Here is a 20,527-nt window from a genome sequence, read left to right as displayed (position 1 = left end):
CCATATTTAAATTTCAACTTTTGATCATATGCTAGTCAATGTAATAGATTTGTGAATAGTTGCTTGTCATACTTTGAATTTTTTTAGAGTTTATACCTTGTCAGTTTCCTTCTTTGTAGCACAAACTGTAGTTAGTTATGACTCATACGTTCGTAGTACCTTTGAGGTCAACCTATGATATGCACACAAGCTACATATCTAGACATTAACCTTGCAACGATTCTTCTTCAGGCCGGCTTGTCATTACTAGATCAAACAACTTCAAACTGAATCAAAGACCAGGAAATGAAGGACAAAATTAAAGTTCTAATATTTACACCGACCACTTTGAATTGAATCACCCTCATAATTGAAATATGATTCTAACCATCGATAACAAAAGTGGAAAACTTAGGTTTAATTATGCACCATAAACTCAACGCAGAAAAAAACCCCGAAATAGCCATAACCGCTCGTTTAACCGAACCATGGTTGACTGACCATCAATTATCGTTAAGAGTTTTCGATTAACCAAATCCGTCAATTAATCGAACCCACATTTAACTGAATTTGAACACCCCTAGGTTGTGATTAATGAATCGTTTGTCACTTTGAATTTTCTTCGAGAAAGAGATTAATTAGGTCGTGAGTTATAATTTAATAAGGTACAGAAAATGATGCATTCTACAAAGAAGTATTTTATTCTTTCGCGTTTCATATAATTATTAAACATGAAAAACCTACAAATAGTCGTTGCTGCAGTTGATTTGCTTTGATCGCTTAACTATCACCGATTGTGTTCCTGCTTTACTTGCAATCAAGCATGTATCTTCATATTTTTTTCCGCCTTTGTCTAAGTTTTTGTTTTCCTTCCGCTTGAATATTTGGGAAAATATATTATCAAAGTTTGGTGTTACATTATAATCATAGTTAGGAGATATCATTTGATTTTATTTACTTTATAATTATCTTTATTCTACTACTATTGATAGTTGAATAATACATAACTTATTAAAACACGTCCAAAATCATTTATTAAGTGAAACTGAAGCCTAAATCAGTTTTCGACGTACATCCGACAAAATAGAAAACACCCCCTTCTTTTCTTCTAGACCCAATTACAAATTTTGTCCTTTAAAATAAGACGAATTACGGTTCGTGTCCTTTTTTTAGTTTCCTTGCAGGCGGTGTACTTTAAACTTTTTTTTCCTACAAGTTTTGTCTTTTACGCTAACTGGGTTAGAAAAAGTCAGTTAAATCCCATCACGTGAGGCACATGTGAGGGTAGTTTTGTCCTTTCATATAATAGCAATTAAACAAATTGCACAAATAACATAATTAATCTTAATCTTAGAACAAAAATCCAAAATCCCTTTGAATTAATCAACGCATACTTACAATAACCAGATTATTATCATTAATTCATTATCACCATCTCGGCATTCCACTCTGTTCTTCAAATATCAAATTCCGGCTTCTTCTCGATGTAATTCGACCGAAAATCAAACTCGATAAGCTCCGGCTGCTACAGTCCGCCAGATCTAATTGAAGACAACCATAGTCCGGCTGCCATTACCATCCACCGGAATACCGCTACTCCTCCACCACCGTCCAGCTGTCATCGGAAACCTTGCACGATGCTTTTCGCATATATGAAATTTATTGAGGTCAGAGTTTAACCGTCCGGTCCTCACCATCGACGTCACAATTGATTTTCCGGCCACCATTACCATGGCGACCCACGCGCAGCCTCCACCACCACGTTGAGGTTAGAATTATGCCTAGGGTTCGATTTTTGGCTTCAATGGTTTTAATATCGATCGATCCATGAATCAAGCTTACCCCTAATTAGGGCTAATTTAGGAACTAGGGCGAGAGTTTGACGATTTGTGTTCGCTGTGGCAGTCGGTGGATGTCGTAGACGGTAGATGCAGTGGTTGTAAAGGGTTTTTTAGAGAGATATATAGAGTTTTAATGGGTTTTTAGCTGCAGTGGAGGTGAGATACGGTGGCGTCGTTGGAGCTGGGAGACGGTGGCGGCAGTTGAGTGGGGAAGACGGTGACGGGAGGTTGGAGACAGTGGGTTATATCTTGAAATATTTAAATTACATTTGATTTTGACATATTAAAGATGATTTTAGGGTTTTGATTGAGATATGCAAAATGAAGAAGAAGAAGAAGAAGAAGAAGAAGAAGAAGAAGAAGATGATGATGATGATGAAGTTGCAGGGTAGACGAAAAGACCAATATGCCCTCACATGCGTTTCATGTGAGGGTATTTAACTGAGTTTTTCTAACCCAGTTAGCGTAAAGGACATAACGTGTAGGAAAAAAATGTTTAAAGTACACCGCCTGCAAAGAAACTTAACAAAGGACACGAACCGTAAATTGACTTTTTTTAAAGGACAAAATTTGTAATTCTGTCTATACTATTTGTGCTTTTCATTTTCATTAGATGAAGAAAGATGGCTTATTCAAGTCAAAATATAGGTGAGTTTTTTCTTGTCGACATTTTCTTATTGTCTTAATATTCATTTTATTGTTTTTTTATATGGTATAGTGTGTCCCTAATAAATTTTGTTCGTTGAAACTTTTGGGAGGCACGATGGTCCTTTGTGTTTTTGTTTGGTTAGTTTTGTTTTTTTTACGGTCTAGCTTTCAAAATCTAAAAAATCGATGAAGAAAACTTTCATTCATATTGTTTATATATTTTCTAAAAAGGACATTTTATGAACATATGTAAACAATTTTAACCCAAAAAGAACATTTTAATTCATAACGAATTGAATTCTCAAAAGTAAATTTCTTGAAGTAATCATGGTATTCATACATTTAATATGTTAGAATTGATGAGTAACTCTAAAGCAGCATACAGATCTCAAAATGATTAAAAATTTTGTTTATGTTATCTTTTTCTCACACCATAAACACATAAATTAATATTGTCTTAAATTTTTCCGTCCATGACCACAAATTCTAATAAAAAATTATTCTTTCATCCCGTTGTATAGAAGTAAAGTTTGTCTACATCCATCTTTTCTCAGATTATACCAATAACTTTTGCTACTTGTGTGATTTATTGGGTACGGATGTTGCCTGCTTTTTCTTATGGATTATTGTTCTTCATGATAGCATGCAAGACTTGTAAGGCTTATAGTTCTTTGTAGGTTGTTTCGGTTGCTGATTTAATTGGCACTAGAGGTTTACAAAAGAACTGGTTCCGGACTTGGCCCGGCGGTTCATACCCGGAACCGGACCCGACCCTACCTTACCCACGGGTACGAACCGGGCTTTGGTTTTCCCCCAAGAACTTCACCCGGAACCAGAACCGACCCGGTGGAACCGGTTCCGTCAATACCCGGCCCTACCCTACCCGAAACCCCAAAAAAACCCGATGGAACCGGTCCATATGTTAATTTTTCAAACACTATTATATGTACTATATGAGCTTATTAAACCAGTTAGTTCATATGTTAATTTTTCATTCTATTTTAACAAAGGACATTTATATGTTTTTTAGTTCAACATTTCAAATCAAGTAAGACCAGATTGATCTTACGGTTCAACGGTCAAGATCGGATCCTATGCAAGGCGTGACCAACACGTTTACGTTTGAGAGAAACATAATATCATAAAAGATTTTAAGATAAAACCAAAATCATACAAAAAATAAATAAATTCCAAAACAAAATGTAACTAGTATTAGGATCCCGCGTTTCGCGACGGGACTGTTAAATTGACAAAAAAAGATATAAGTAAAAACGTTAAACCATAAACTCGTTGCAAGTCGACCCGAAGTCAGTCTGTATCAAGTTACGACATCGAAACTAAACAAAATAAATAAAACCACCGATGCTAAAATACAACAAATTACATATGTAGACCCAAAAAATTGGCACGTTACGGCTGCGAAATAACACAATTTCGGTTAGTATCATCGGTGCCAACACCAATTCATAAACATGAATTAGTAAGCCAAAAAAATATTTAAAGTTGAGGTATTAAACGTTGAAACACATATATAAAACCATGCGACGATTGATACTTTTAAATCATGAAAAAAGTTTCGTTCATTGTAAATACGAACAATAAAAAAAATATAAAAGCAAAGTTTAAGAAAATTGTTTAACTGACATATAAAACATGTAAAGTCAATCCTTATCCAAGTTTAGTGTTTAAAAATATAGTTTTGTAAAATATTTTAATTAGTTGAAAAAAAGTAAAATTAAGGAAATAAAAAACATTATTACTATGCTAGTGATTTAGTGGGTATAATAGTTAATAAAATATTTAAAAATTGAATAGTAATCTTGTGAGGAGGATTCAATTCTCTTTTTAATATGTATATTAATGCATAAACATGAAACTTTTAAACTAATCAAGTACTTTTACAGTTTTACCATCCTCAAACAACTATTTCTCAACTCATCATAACCATAATAACCACTACACAGTCATTGACTCTTAACTTCAAAAGCATAAAGGGTAAGTAAACTTACAGTAAGCCGTAAATAAACCACCCATTAACACAACACATAAGTTTAAAGAGTCGAGTACAAGGGCAAAAGGGTAAAATCTCACTCTTCCACTGTGACAATAAGTTCAAACTCGATAAGTGACAAGTTGTTGTCTTCCTTAACAGAAAAAGCAGCCGGCTCAGTTACTTCAACACGCCCCCATCTGTCCACTGCAAGCCTCATGGACCCTTTGTACATGTCGATTTTTGCATTTCGTAAAATTACAGTACTGCCCTCCTTCATGGCGTCCACTGAAAAAGTTGTGTATTTTATTAATAAGATAGTTAGGCGTGTAAACGAACCAAACGAACACAAACGAGGCAGGTTTGGGATCGTTCGTTTAACTTTAATCGAACACGAACAGATAAACAAACAAGGTTTTCGACTTTTCGTGCTCGTTCATTAAAAAAATCAGCGTGTTCGTTTGTGTTCTTTCACTAACAATATAAACGAACGCTTCAATAATATAAATGGACAAAGTGACGAACATAACGGAACATAGATGAACAAATATAAACGGACATAATTGACGAGCACTAATAAAAATAAACATGAACGTTAACCTGTTGAGCCTCAAAAGATAATAAAATTAGACTAAATTGTAACGACCTAAAAAAATTAAATGAATATATAAATTAGCAGACTTATGCAAACTAAATTAACGAACATTAATATATTTTAATAAACGAACGTTCACTAACATACACTAACATTCACAAACAAATAAACGAACAAGTTTTGACACCACAATTTTCCATATTTTTTTTAATAACCTTGTGATTGAAATCCAAATGAGAATTATTAGGGGTGCAAACGAGCCGAGCTGCTCGGGAGCTACTCGAGATCGGCTCGTTAAAAAGCTCAAACGAGCCGAGCTTAATCGAGCCGAGCCCGAGCTCAAGCCTAAAAGTAAGCTCGTTTAATAAACGAGCCAGAGCTTCACTTATCGAGCTTGAGCCGGCTCGCGGATACATATATATTTAATAATTATTAATTGGTATATATATATATACAATTTTAAGGAAAAAATAACTAAATAACATATATTATTTTATATATAAATTTATTATGAAAATAAATATACAAATATAATTATAAATATATAAAAAATTAATTAATAAATATTAAACCAGCCGAGCCGAGCTTGAGCTTGAGCTTGAAAAACTACGAAACGAGCCGAGCTCGAGCTTTATTAATAAAGAACAAAACGAACCGAGCTCGAGCTCGAGCTCCGTATAAGTTAAACGAGCCAAGCTCGAGCCTGGTCGAGCTCGGGCTCGGCTCGTTTGCACCCCTAAGAATTATAAGGTAAATAAACACGCGATTTTAATGCCAATAACATAGCAAAAGCTCAACCAATTAACATGTAACAATTCATACGCAATTAACACTAAACGTTAGATATTATATATAAACAGATTAAAGTAGTAAAACATACCTTGATCATTTCTAGCAGTGAAGACAAACAATTCCCGTTTCATCACCAACCAAACATTCAGCTAGACGCATGTTTCTACCTTGATTCCCGTTGTGACCTCGTGTCGTTATTGCTTTTGAGCTAACCACTGTTACAGTTAGGTTAAGACCAAAAGCATTGGGACAAAGCTCACTGATATTAACGAATGCTGGTTGTTGCTTGATTTGTTCCACCATTTTCCAACAAAGCCTATAGTAATATAGTGTTATATACATGGAGAAATCTAATAATAAAGTGGTGCAATAAACATTTTTGCGAGATGTAACAGTAACAAGAAGCCCTTTTTTCGATTCAAACACCAAAGCACTACTATAAAAAACTAAAAAAATGATCTTTTCGCTGTTTTGATTGCGTTAAACAAAACGGTCGTAATTGACTGCCAAATATATCTTACATGCATCTACTAAAACCACAACCAGTTTTTAGATTGAATGTGATATTGTGTATGATTAGTGTTGTAAAAAACGCGAATAGGCGCCGATTAATTGGTGATCAATCAGAAATCGGAGGGATAACGATTTGATCTCACCTAATCGGCCCCTAAAACCGGTACCGGTCAAAAATCGACCAACATTGGTCAAATTTGGCCAAAATCGGTCAAAAACTTATTTAAAAAACTATACCTTATTATTATTGAAATTTCTATATATAAAGATTTGTGTGTGTGTGAGTTTACATATAAAACTCCAATCCAATTAATCCCGATTAAGCGCTAGCTGATACCCCATAGCTAGGGGTGTAAACCAGCCAAGCAGCTGCTAGTGAGCTACTCGAGATTGGCCTATTAAAAACTCAAATCGAGCTGAGCTTAACCGAGCTCGAGCTTTGGATATTAAGCTCAAGCCGGCTCACGAGCTCAAACAAGCTTTTCATTTATAGCATTTTTATTCAATATATTTATAAAATAACTATCATTATGCATAAAATTTAGATAAAAATAATTTAAGTAATATATATTATATTATATTATATAAAAATAATAATTATATACATAAATAATAATTAAAGAATTAACAAATTACAAACAAGCCGAGCTCGAGCTTGGCTCGTTGCACCCCTACCCACCGCTGACTAGCGCCTAGTAAGTTCTACAACACCGTGTACCGTAATCATCAATAATAAAAATCATTAACATATAAAAACCTAAAATATTTAATCTTTCCCATTTTAACTCAAACTAAATCACAACTAAACACACAAATTGACTATTAACAACCAATAAGTTGACTTCTTCACGATTTAATTCAACAATTAACAAACTAAGACATAATTCAATACACAAATGCATGCATCACAGACTAATTAACTATTTAAACCTAATCATGTATTAATTCGAAACAATTCAACATTCTAATTTGAAGAATATAATTGAAAGCATATGAGATCGGATACATGTGAATTGAAAATTGGATCGGTTAATAGAATTGAATTTACTGACCTGAGAGATATGTGTACGGAATGAAATGAAGTTGATGAGAGTATAAATGGGTTTTTATAGTTAGGGTAAATGAATCTGGATCCTCAATTCGGATCCCCCGTGGATATTATTAAATTATTGATTACATTTGTTTAGTTTGATGCATATATAAAAAAGTTAAAAAGGTGTTTGCTGTTAAAAGTTATAAAATAAGTGTAATCCACTTTTTTAAAATTTGGTTGATTTGGATTATGGAATTTTTGAACATAATTTGCCAATGAGGTTGTGGTCGAGTGGTAAGAAAGGCATTTGGTATTTCATGTGACCCATGTTCGATTCATGTTCATCGTTATTTAGTTTCGGCGGCATCAGGTGATGATGAGGGACTAAACATGTAGGTGACGTTCAATAGTTGGATCTTTCAACTTAACTGGTTTATCTCACCACATTGTCGTGTCTCCGGTCGAGTATTCACGGGCGTTGGCCTTAGGTGAGGATTTTCTCCGAATCAAAAGGCTAGTGTATCCCCATATAATGAATTTAATCAGTAGCCAATTTGAAGGATTCGTTGGACGTTAAAAAAAAGAAATTTGTATATAATTTACTTTGTTGATAGTTAGGAATATTGTCCAATAATTGGTCTAAGTCACTATTATGAAATGAAACGTATTATCTTAAGATGTGTCCAAATGAGCTGGTATCAATATCACCACCAACGCTAACACCATCAACACCCCCATTAGTGTCGTTGTCACCGCCTTCTCCATCACTTACCATCATGGGCCATCACCATTCACCACCATCTTATAATGGTTATCACCACTAACTTGTCATCACCTGCCGCAATTATAGCACGTGAACTTATTTTAATATACTTTTTTCTACAACTACTTAGTTTGACCGAGTCCATTTTTGTCAGGATCATGTTATGACCCACACCAAGTTTTTACATTTTTAGACAACTTGTTTTGATGTTTTGTATTGACTTGGCTATGTTTTGGCCCATTGTCCAGCCCGCACGATTTAGCAAGTTTATAAGCTTTCTTGTTTTTGTTTAGTTGCAAATGCTAAATCAATAATCTTGCTTGTGAGTCTTGAAACCGGGTTTGAGTCATCTTTGTAGTCTCGAGTTTGGATCTTACTATAAACACATAAAGAAACTTGCTAAAATGGGACGTGCGGTTAGAGTATCCGGACATCCTCCAACAGTTAGGTACTTAGGTTAGTGTTCATACGAGAATAATGTATGGCAAAATAGTTTTAACGTTAAAACCTTAGAAGGTGTTACGGGGAATGGGCCAATACATATGGGCCGAACCTATGTGAACCCGGTCTAGAGCCCAAACCACCTCAACAATTGGCATTTGAGTGTAGGGGTGCACAAATCGGGTTTTTCAAATACCCGGTTTTGCAATGGAGTTGGGTTCGGGTATGACCGGGTATTGGCAACACCCGGGTCGGGTTTGGGTCCTTTACAAAAGATGGATACAACAAACAGAAACATACCCAAAACTTTACAAAGAAAGATAATAGGTGTAAGCATATTTATATAACTCTTTCTTTTGAGAATTACATGTGAGTAAAGTACTCTGATCAAAATATCGAAAGTTATACATAAAAGCAACATTATTCGTAACAAAGATAGATACAACCAAAATGAAAACAGATAAATAGAAAATATCAAAAACTGTAAGCATATATTGACATAAAACTTTCTTTAAGGGAATTACAAACATATCGGTAAAGTACTCCGATCAAAACAAGTTACACATAAAGCAACGTTATTCGTACCGAAAAGATAGATACACCCAAAACGAAAACACATAAACAGAAATATACCAAAAACTGTAAGCATATTATATAAAACTCTTTAAGGGAATTACATGTATATCGGTAAAGTACTCCGATCAAAACAAGTTACACATAAAGCAACGTTATTCGTAACAAAAAGATAAATACACCCAAACTGAAACCACATAAACAGAAAACATACTCAAAACTTTACAAACTTGATGCAACCCAAGACTTAAATTAAGTTTTTTTTAAGCCTCTATAGTTATTGTAAAGATGTAAACAAGTGTTGTTGATGAAGAGTGTGAGAATCCATTCATTTATATGAGAGATGATGAGATGCCAAAGTCAAGATTCCAAAGGTCAAAAGATCCATTCACAAAGTCATAATGTCCACCCTTTAGTGAAAGCTTTTTGTTCACCACAGCTTCTCTCACAAAGGGGTATGTTAATAGGTTCCCTAGAGATACATTCACAGCCTCCTGTGTTTGTTGCACAATACATTAAAGGTGGTCACACATTCATATTCTAAAAGGACATGAGCCTGATTAGGGGTGCAAACGAGCCGAGCCCGACCTCGATTAGGCTCAAGCTTGACTCGGGCTCGACTCGTTTATTATTTATTAATTATTTTTTATTTAATTATAATTATTTTTGTATATTTTTTCTATTATAAATTTATGCATAAAATAATATATATTATTTAGTTATTTATATTTATGTTTTCATAACATTATACATATTAATTAATAATTATTAAGTATATATTTTAAAAAATTATATAAATGAAAGGCTCGTTTAGGCTCGCGAGCTGGCTCGAGCTCGATAAGTGAAGCTCGGGCTCGGGTTCGTTTATTAAACAAGCTTACTTTTAAGCTCAAGCTCGGGCTCAATTAAGCTCGGCTCGATCGAGCTTTTAAACGAGTCGATCTCGAGTAGCTCGCGCGCAGCTCGGCTTGTTTGCACCCATAGTGCCCTGACATATATAGTTATTATTAATAATTTGAAAAAAATGGCAAAAGGATACTTGCGGGGCCGACCTTAGCCTATTGGTGAAGCTTATTTAGGGCCAGGGGCGGCCGGGGCCCTGTTTTTCTGCGCAATAGTGTAAATTTTCCCGTTCTAAATTGACCTACTTCAAGACGAGCCCATTTTCGTTACAGCCCGTTTTGATAATTTTTTTTCCAAAACGACTCATTTCAAGGTGAGCCCATTGTGGTCAGAACCCATTTGACCAAAATTATTACGAAGCTACTACCCGCCATAAAACAACCCGTTTCAAGATGGGCCCATTTTGGTATGACCCGTTTTAGACCGAACCAAATTGATGTTTCTTTAAAGCAAATCACTTTGACCCAAACACAACTTGACCCGTTACCAAACTTACACATTATGTTGCTGTTTGGTGTACTTATATGCTCTTTTTATGGTTTAATTTATACAAAGTTTGGTAAGTTGGTGTGTAAATACCTTCTCACACTTGGTGCAAAGCTCCGAGTACTCCAAATCTCTGCAATCTGCTTTCACTTTGCTCTTAGCTGGCAAACCGATTTTAACCCATTGTTCTATGAAATCACTGCCCATTCAATATGCAACACAAAACTGTTAGTTTGTACTTTGTATTAGTTTAAGTTAAGCAAGTTCAAGAATATATTAATTTCCTTTTTGTAGTCTAAACATACAATATGTATGACTAAAGTAAAAGTATGCAAATCTAATGGTTTTTATTTAGCTTTTCATCATATTGAGCTGGTAATGCGTCAGTCAAAATAATAATAATAATAATAATAATAATAATAATAATAATAATAATAATAATAATAATAATAATAATAATAATAATAATAATAATAATAATAAAGGAAAATCTTGATTATTTGTTTCATATATTTAAAGATCAAGTTTATTTCCTCAAACAATAAATAAATATTATACTGTTAGTTGTTGTCAATAATAACATATTAACATCTATTTGAAATGATAACTACTACTAACTACATGATCTATATGACATTCTATAACGAAAATATGAATACTATAATACTCGTCAATCAGTCAATGGCATGATCTATTAATATTATACTGTTACGTTGTTATCTGTTGTCAATAAACATACCTTTTTTTGAAATGATAGTTACTACTAACTAAATGATCTACATGACATTTTATAACGAAAATATGAATACTATAATACCCATCAGTTAGTCAATGGCATGATCTATTAATATTATACTGTTATATTGTTATTTGTTGTCAATAAACATCTTTTTGAAATGATAGCTACTACTAACTAAATGATCTACATGACATTCTATAACGAAAATATGAATACGATAATACACGTTAATCAGTCAATGGCATGATCTATTAATATTATATTGTTATCAGTTGTCAATGAACATCTTTTTTTGAAATGATAGCTACTACTAACTAAATGATCTATATGACATTCTATAACGAAAATATGAATACTATAATGTCTTTCAATGGTATGATCTATTAATATTTATACTATTATAGTGTTATCTATTGTCAATAAACATCTCTTTTTGAAATGATAGCTACTACTAACTAAATGATAAATATGACATTCTATAACGAAAATATGGATATTATAATATCTTTTCACAGTATGATCTATAAACATTATACGGTTATAGTGTTATTTGTTGTCAATAAACATATATTTGAAATGACAACTACTACTAACTAAACGATCTATATGACGTACTGTAACGGAAATATGAATATATATGTAATACCTTTCGACGACGATATGATCTATTTTTTGGATATTTTAATTGGTTGAAAAATATTTGTATGCAAAATAATAAAGTGACAAGTTACCTAGCAGTGGTTCCATCATCTGGTATGGACATGAGTCCTTTAATCCCACCACAACAGCCGTGTCCAATGACTACAATATTCTCCACCTGAAAGCACAATACCAATATTATTATTATTATTATTATTATTTTGAATGACCAACAAATATAATAAAAAGAACACTAGCAAGAAGCTAGCAAACCCAAGAACATACGCCAGTTCAGTTCACCAAAAACAAACAGAGACAAACGCAGACAAAATACCAATATTATTTAAGTCATAGCTATATTAGGGTAAAAGAATATTTAGAAATATAAAAGAATTAAAACTAGTAATTGAATATGATTCACCTCCCAATTGCTAGGATGACTAATACCTTTAGGTAATGGTTATTCGCACACCCTTTTTGGATATTCACACACCCTTTTAGACCAGGTGTAGTGGTCACGTTGTTGGCCAACGTTTTGTGAAAACGCGGGGTACACCGCCCCCCCGCGTTATGTTGAATTTTTTTTTTGTGCGTTTTAGATACAACGCGGATAATGTCAACAAAAAACAAGTGCATAACTCTGGAAACACTGCCCCCCTCCAAGTTATGGAGGCTTTATGACTACACTTGTTTTTTGTACAAAATCATAACTCTGACTGAACGCCACGTGGCGCATAACCCCTGGATGTGAAGCTTTACGACTACACATGGTCTTAACACACATATTATATCTATATACACCCTATAAAGGGTGGATGGATAACACATCCCTTCCTTTAATTGGCCCATGAATTTTTTTTATTAATAAAATAAGGAGAAAAGTTATTGGATTAGAAAAGGATAAGTAAAGAAATGGGCCCCACTGAATTATTGCAAAGGTAAACCGTTTAAGGCAAGGTAACACATTCTTTTTCTCTTTACAAAATATGTGAAAATGAAAAGATGGAATATGCTAATATGCTATTGCCTTATAATTTTTATTTCATCTATTACATATATTTACATGTATATAAAAAGTAGAGGTTTTATAATATGGTTAAATGTTGTTTTAAATAGCTTACTTTTTAAAGTTATTCTTTTATCATAGAAGTTATAATATTAATGCATCAATAAGGCTTTTTATGAAATAAAAAGGTAAAGTTTTATTTTCTCAAATAATAAGCTAATATTTTAAAAGATGCTTGTTAGGTATACTCATAATTTAAAAAAAAAGTAAACAAATATTAGATGAACAAAATAAAAACAAAACTTATATAATAATTAAATGAATGTCTAGATGCCCCTCCTCTTTGACTAAAAAAAATCATGTCTAGATGTCTTATATTCAAAAATAAAAGAGACATGATAATGAGATATGATGAATTTAGATACCCTTGTACCCATAATTTCATTTTGACTTAAGAGAATCTTCTTAAACTCCGTGATGAGCATATTCCAATATATGTGACTCATAAAGAGTTATGGAAATTGTAAAGTGATAGGTGGGCGGTTGCCACTATTCCACTAGACAAACCTTTTTTTTCTTTCTAAAGATGACACTAGAGAAAATCTCTCTCTTTTTCAGAGGTGGTTATTATTTATTTATTTTTTTAAGTAAAGCCAATCACCCCATTATTTAGATTTAGACGACAAAAATCACTGCTTTAAAAGTTTTTTAATATTCACCTTTAAGTGCAGTACTGCATATTCAATGGCGGCACCTGCTCCAGAGTGTTTAATCTGCACAAAAGGTATTTTGATAAGTCAACTAAAGTAATAACTAATCCCACAATTATTGATCCAAGATAACTATTATTCAAAGCAACCACTTGCTTAATAAGTTTAATCATTAGTTTCTATACATAGGAATCTATGAGTTATATAGTAGGGGTGTGCTCAATTTGGGTCGGTTTTGAAAATCTTTCGGTTTCGGTTCTAGTTTTTCGCTTTTGTCATTTGAGCTTAAAAATTTCTGGGTCGAATATTTTTTTTGGGGCTTTTTCAACCTAAATCAATTTGTTGATTAATAACTAATTGATTTTATACATTTGGGGAAAAAAAATACCGGAGTTACATATTTAATATATTTTATAAATTACTTATAATAAAATATAAAATGAAAATCCATAAACTCGTTCAGTTTTTATTTACCTAACCGTAAGTTCAGTCTTAACAAATAAATAAACCAAACCGTCGATTTTTGTTTCAGTTTGGTACTTTGGTTTTTTCAGTTTTTTCGGTTTTAGTTTATGCACTCTCAAACCCCTAGTTTATAGCATTTCAACATTATATAATGTATCCTTATGTGTATATAGTTTGACCATGTGCTGGACAACATGTTAGCAATTATGAATTTATGATTGAAAGATGGGTTTGACTTCTTAGAGAGAAAAAAAACTATATTAATTAATCAAGTATTCTAGAAATGAATATAGTATTGATCAGTTAGCTAGATCTATATGTAAAATCAAGATAATTAATTAATTGTAAAGTTTTGAGAGATCACCGTGTCATAAGGAGGAACCAAGTTAGCAATGTTTCTAACCACAAAGGCTTCACCAGGTTGAAAATCCAGGATGTGTGATGGGCAAACTCGAGAGTCCGCGCAAGCGAATACCAAAAACTGTGTTATAGTTAAACCAAGAAATTAAGAACATGGATGTAGTGTACATTGTCCCATGTAAAAAATTTTATGTTAGATTTCATCTGTATTAATCTCTTCCATTGATAAGCTAAGTTATACTGTATTATAAATAATGGAGGTAAATAATATGATAGGCATGTTTTCACTTTTCAGTATCATTTAACTATTTTTATTGTGCAATATTCACATGTGTTAAAAAAAAGAACTGGTAGTTTTTTAATAGGTATGAGGAAAAAATATATGAATTAAAAAAAGAAAGAAACAATTGAGAATAAAACAAGTTTTATACATTTAACACTTTAAATACTTTTAAACATAAATTTATAAATAAAGTGGGACATGATAAAAAGTAAGAGATTCATGTAAATAATTTTACATTTAAAGTAATCAATCCTTTTAGTTCAATTTAGAACAAACTTCAATTTTTATGTTTATTGAGTAAAAATTAAATTTGATACAAGTAATTAGTAAACTCAATGAAATATGCAAGCAGTCATTCTCACACATATAGTTTTAAAGTATCTGTCCTTTTTTAGTAACTAGATCAAAAGTTGATTATATGTATCTCACATAAACACTTTTTATACAATTTGTTAGCTTTTTGTGCACTTTTCTCAAAATCATTTACTTTATATATATATGATATAAAAAGATAAATGTAAATAATGTGAAACAACTAAAACTATAACTAGTGTTAATAATAATTGAAAAAAGAGGTGACCTTGGGGCTTTGGCCTTTAGCAAGCTCACCATACAAAGTGGGGTTTGTTCTGCACACACACAAAAAAGAAGCATTAATGTCAAGTGATAGGTAAGGGACTAAGGGTATATATTTCTTTTGGGATAAGTCCTTTTCTAGATCATTAAAGATCAAACTAAAACACTTTTAATGTAGACCCGATTACAAATTTTGTCCTTTAAAATAAGACGAATTACGGTTCGTGTCATTTTTTTAGTTTCCTTGCAGGCGGTGTACTTTAAACTTTTTTTTCCTACAAGTTTTGTCCTTCACGCTAACTGGGTTAGAAAAAGTCAGTTAAATCCCATCACGTGAGGCACATGTGAGGGTAGTTTTGTCCTTTCATATAATAGCAATTAAACAAATTGCACAAATAACATAATTAATCTTAATCTTAGAACAAAAATCCAAAATCCCTTTGAATTAATCAACGCATACTTCCAATAACCAGATTATTATCATTAATTCATTATCACCATCTCGGCATTCCACTATGTTCTTCAAATATCAAATTCCGGCTTCTTCTCGATGCAATTCGACCGAAAATCAAACTCGATAAGCTCCGGCTGCTACAGTCCGCCAGATCTAATTGAAGACAACCATAGTCCGGCTGCCATTACCATCCACCGGAATACCGCTACTCCTCCACCACCGTCCAGCTGTCATCGGAAACCTTGCACGATGCTTTTCGCATATATGAAATTTATTGAGGTCAGAGTTTAACCGTCCGGTCCTCACCATCGACGTCACAATTGATTTTCCGGCCACCATTACCATGGCGACCCACGCGCAGCCTCCACCACCACGTTGAGGTTAGAATTATGCCTAGGGTTCGATTTTTGGCTTCAATGGTTTTAATATCGATCGATCCATGAATCAAGCTTACCCCTAATTAGGGCTAATTTAGGAACTAGGACGAGATTTTGACGATTTGTGTTCGCTGTGGCCGTCGGTGGATGTCGTAGACGGTAGATGCAGTGGTTGTAAAGGGTTTTTTAGAGAGATATATAGAGTTTTAATGGGTTTTTAGCTGCAGTGGAGGTGAGATACGGTGGCGTCGTTGGAGCTGGGAGACGGTGGCGGCAGTTGAGTGGGGAAGACGGTGACGGGAGGTTGGAGACAGTGGGTTATATCTTGAAATATTTAAATTACATTTGATTTTGACATATTAAAGATGATTTTAGGGTTTTGATTGAGATATGCAAAATGAAGAAGAAGAAGAAGAAGAAGTTGCAGGGTAGACGAAAAGACCAATATGCCCTCACATGCGTTTCACGTGAAGGTATTTAACTGAGTTTTTCTAACCCAGTTAGGTAAAGGACATAACGTGTAGGAAAAAAATGTTTAAAGTACACCGCCTGCAAAGAAACTTAACAAAGGACACGAACCGTAAATTGACTTTTTTTAAAGGACAAAATTTGTAATTCTGTCTTTCTTCTATGGTCAAAATTATACGAAGTTAAAATGGCTAAAGGTTTAAAAGTTTGATCAAAAGAGCTTTTACCATTCGTCAAACTGATCATTTATATTATTTTCTCTAACCATATCATAATCATATATAGTCGTATAAATATAACTTTTTAAGAATATTTGTATATAATATTAGTATTGCGTGATTACGTATAGACATTATTCTTAGTTAAATAATGTTCTCTCAATATATAAATATACTTTTAATGGTGACCAAATCATAAAAATTATATATAATATGTGATTGTTTATTGGATTACATCGAAACAGAAGGCAAGCGGGCAACAAGCTGCGCCGCTACCCATTTTTGAATCGCAAAACCCAATCTTTTAAAAACTATATTTGCTGATCTTTGAGTCATAACATTACTATGCATGACCCGCTGAACACGGGTAAGTAGCTCCACAGCTTCAGGCGCGATGAAACCAAAAGTGTCAAAAGCAAAAGGAATAAATACATGTTGGTTGTCAAGACACGCCTTTTCATGTTTTGCCACCTTACCTGAAGCAGCTTTTAATGCGGCTTGACCGACCGCGAAACCACTACTCCCTAAGCCCACCAAAGGAGAAACCCCTGTTAAATACACACACACGTGTTTCCCTCCTATCCATCCAAACACCAAAATGTCAGCCGGTCAAAGAGATGATCTTCCCTCCGACGGGTCAGTCAGGAAATTCACAGGTGCTTCTTTCTTAACAGAAATTTCAGCTCGCCTGAGTATATCAAAGAGCACATCCCTAACCAGATCGTGTCGGTACTTGAACCCCGGGAGCTCTTTACAGTGCACCGCGTGCTCCCCATATGAGTCTAAACACACTTTACGACAAACAGGACATATCTCATCAACCGGAAATAGAGGAATCATAAGGCGATACTTAAGAATACTACGATACTCCACTGGAGACATATGCTGGCCTAACCCATCTATAAGGATAGCAAGAAGAAAATCTTGAGCATGTGGTGCTTGTAGACACTCAAAAATGGCTTTTTGTCTACTTGTCATGTTAAAGTGTGACTCCATGTCGTGAACAATTTTACTAAAAAGAGTGCTCGCCAATGCATGCTGGGCTTTAGAGGGGGCGGTCTCTTTGTTAGAGAAACTGCTAAAATCGAAGCTTGGAATCATATTACGAAGACAAGCCAGAGCACAAGAATAATCAGAATCCATCCCACATATACCACTGTCTCGCAAAATGTGATCCTGAAGCACCCACGATTGGGCTCTCGAGGCCACAAACGCATAAGAGGAAGCCTCTACTGCCGAATACAACCCCAAACCCCCATTCTTAATGGGTAAGGAAGCAAGTCGCCATTGGAGGTCTCCAAAGAAAGGACCTCCACAAACTACAATGTCCTAGATCGCCTCACGCAATCCCTTGTCAAAAAACACCGCTGCCTCCATCATGTGTACAGGTTGGCATGTTCTCAAACCGAAGAAAAGTTTAGCAATACCCATACATGATCGAAGCAAAAGTAACTCACTCTGCGGGTCACCAAGTTTTGGGAGAAGACGCATCAAATCAACAGCATTAGTAGCTCTCTTCTTTGCAAAACCCTTAATAAACCCGGTGTCTTTACTAACAGCTCCCCCAAGAAGCTTCACCCCTAATAATGGTCTCCCGATGTCAGCAGGGAATAAACCGTCACGAGACTTCGTACCATCACAAGAAGACCAAAATAGCTCAGTTTTCTTAATATTCAGTTCAAGACCCAAAGTTGGACCCGTCACCTTAATGATATCCAGCACTTTAGCCACCTCCATTGAATCTCCAATGACTGTCCCATCATCAAGATACCATGCATGAAGAAGAAGCTTGCAATTGTCTCGAATATGATGCACAAGGGGGTGTAAAACCAAGGAAAAAAGGAGTGGTCCCAATGGGTCTCCTTGTTGAACCCCTATGGTGGACCAAATATTATTATCCCCAAGATATAGTCTTGATGGCTGCCCATATAAAAATTCCACCCACAAGGAAATAGAAGGGCATCTGATCCTTACCTCATGAAGTAAAGCTGATCTATCCACCATATTAAATGCATTGGAAAAATCAATTGTAAGCATTGCAAGAGACCCATCAGTGTGGCGCTCACTCAATACCCTGTTGGCGCTATGTAATATGGCATCCGCACCACCCGACACACCAACCCCAAACTGGAAATCATTAAGGTATTTGGTCATTTCTTTGCCAACCCCTTTCATAGCCACCTTAGAAACCAAACGCCTCCATATAGTACCCACTGCAATAGGTCGGATCCCGTTGTCGGGTTTTAAAAGCGGTGTAAGAGGAGCAGACGCGACAAACTCTGCAAAAGTAGACGGACATCTCCCTCCTAACCATAAATTAACCACTACAGTGATAGCACATATGAGGTCAGTGGCAATAGCCGACCCTTCTCCACAAAGAGCATCCAAAATATGTTGCGCTCTCAAACCGTCCCTCCCACACGAAGTTCCTTTGGGAAACGATTTAATGCAACCAAGGACACTATCAACCTCTGTCACAAGAGGAGGCTCGGAATAAGTCATGTTAGGCATAGCCGACGGCTTCTTGTACGGGTGTTTAGCTTCTAAAGCCTTTGTGGTATCAGAATTGTAAGGTGCAACACCAGATGAGCATAACACCTTTACTGCAGCAGTAAAGTGACCATCCGCAACTTTTCGAAGACACTGTTTAACGTTATTGTTGACAAGATCCCCCTCCTTTTGAATATCCATGTCACCTTGGCCTAAGGACCTCAAACTAGAACCATTTAACAGATTTTTAATTAACATGGTAATACCGTCAACTTTCCCCCATGTGGCTAAAGAACTCATTATTGAATGATGTTGCATGGCTTTCCTATTCCCGGACCTGCTTTCGTGCCTATTTTTGGGTCTGAACACCTGTAAAGTGCAACGAGGAAGAAGTAACAGCCTAACCCACGCATCAACATAATCTGGTTGAGCAACCACTTTATAGAGTGTTGTTTTCAAAGCTTGCGAAAAGGCCATCCGACAACTATGAGGGATACTCTTGACGGTAACGATAGGTGCCTTAAGTAGACGATCAAGGAGGGAGACATCCAACACGAAGGACTCATGAACAGTTGTCTCGGGGCCCTTGATAAAAGGTTTCGAAATCCCAATAATGTGTGTATCCGAGTCAATTGCATGATCATTAAACTTCACAATGCCATCAGGGTGATGACAAGCACGTTTCAAGCTATGAAGGTTCATGCAATCCCCACACAACCATTGATCCAACACCTTCAATGTTTCATCCACTTTCAAAAACAAGCCATGGTCTGTAGAGACCGCCTCCCGCAACACACTTTTACGTTCTTCTTTAGTAAGGTGCACACTCTTGAGATGAGAGATCAAACGAGAAATCCCCTTATTTCCCGCTCCACCATTCGAACAACAATGAAACGCACGGAACGGACACGGCCATGAGCCGTTCAAAGTAGAGGAATGAGTTGTCATAAAATATGACAAAACGATACTAAAACTTAAAAAGACATTTCATCGAACACTTGGCGCGTAGTTATAAAGAAAACCCCGTTTCACATGATTGGAGGAAGACCATTTGGGTGCCTCTTGGGGATAAAATATGTTTTGAACATTAGTATGTCACATTGTGATGGTCATTAGAAGGAAGAACCACCATAAAAAGATTCTTCGTGTATCATTTGTAGCAAAATTATGCACGGGAGCTAGCAA

General features: G+C 34.9%; 1 pseudogene across 1 annotated transcript; it reads right to left on the bottom strand.

Moving 5' to 3' along the window:
• Positions 1–4,329: 4,329 nt before the first annotated feature.
• LOC143566456 (uncharacterized protein At4g28440-like) lies at positions 4,330–7,451 on the bottom strand (annotated as a pseudogene). Its single transcript, XR_013141232.1, has 3 exons — positions 7,411–7,451; positions 5,934–6,161; positions 4,330–4,746 (listed from the first exon to the last, which is right to left on the bottom strand). The product of XR_013141232.1 is annotated as an uncharacterized protein At4g28440-like (transcript).
• Between the last annotated feature and the right edge of the window lie 13,076 nt (positions 7,452–20,527).

The sequence above is a fragment of the Bidens hawaiensis genome, unplaced genomic scaffold, assembly GCF_021521415.1.
Source record: "Bidens hawaiensis isolate Kalapana, Puna unplaced genomic scaffold, B.hawaiensis_p1.1 tig00022893_1, whole genome shotgun sequence".
Lineage (NCBI taxonomy): Eukaryota > Viridiplantae > Streptophyta > Magnoliopsida > Asterales > Asteraceae > Bidens > Bidens hawaiensis.
This window is presented reverse-complemented; position numbering and strand designations above follow the sequence as displayed.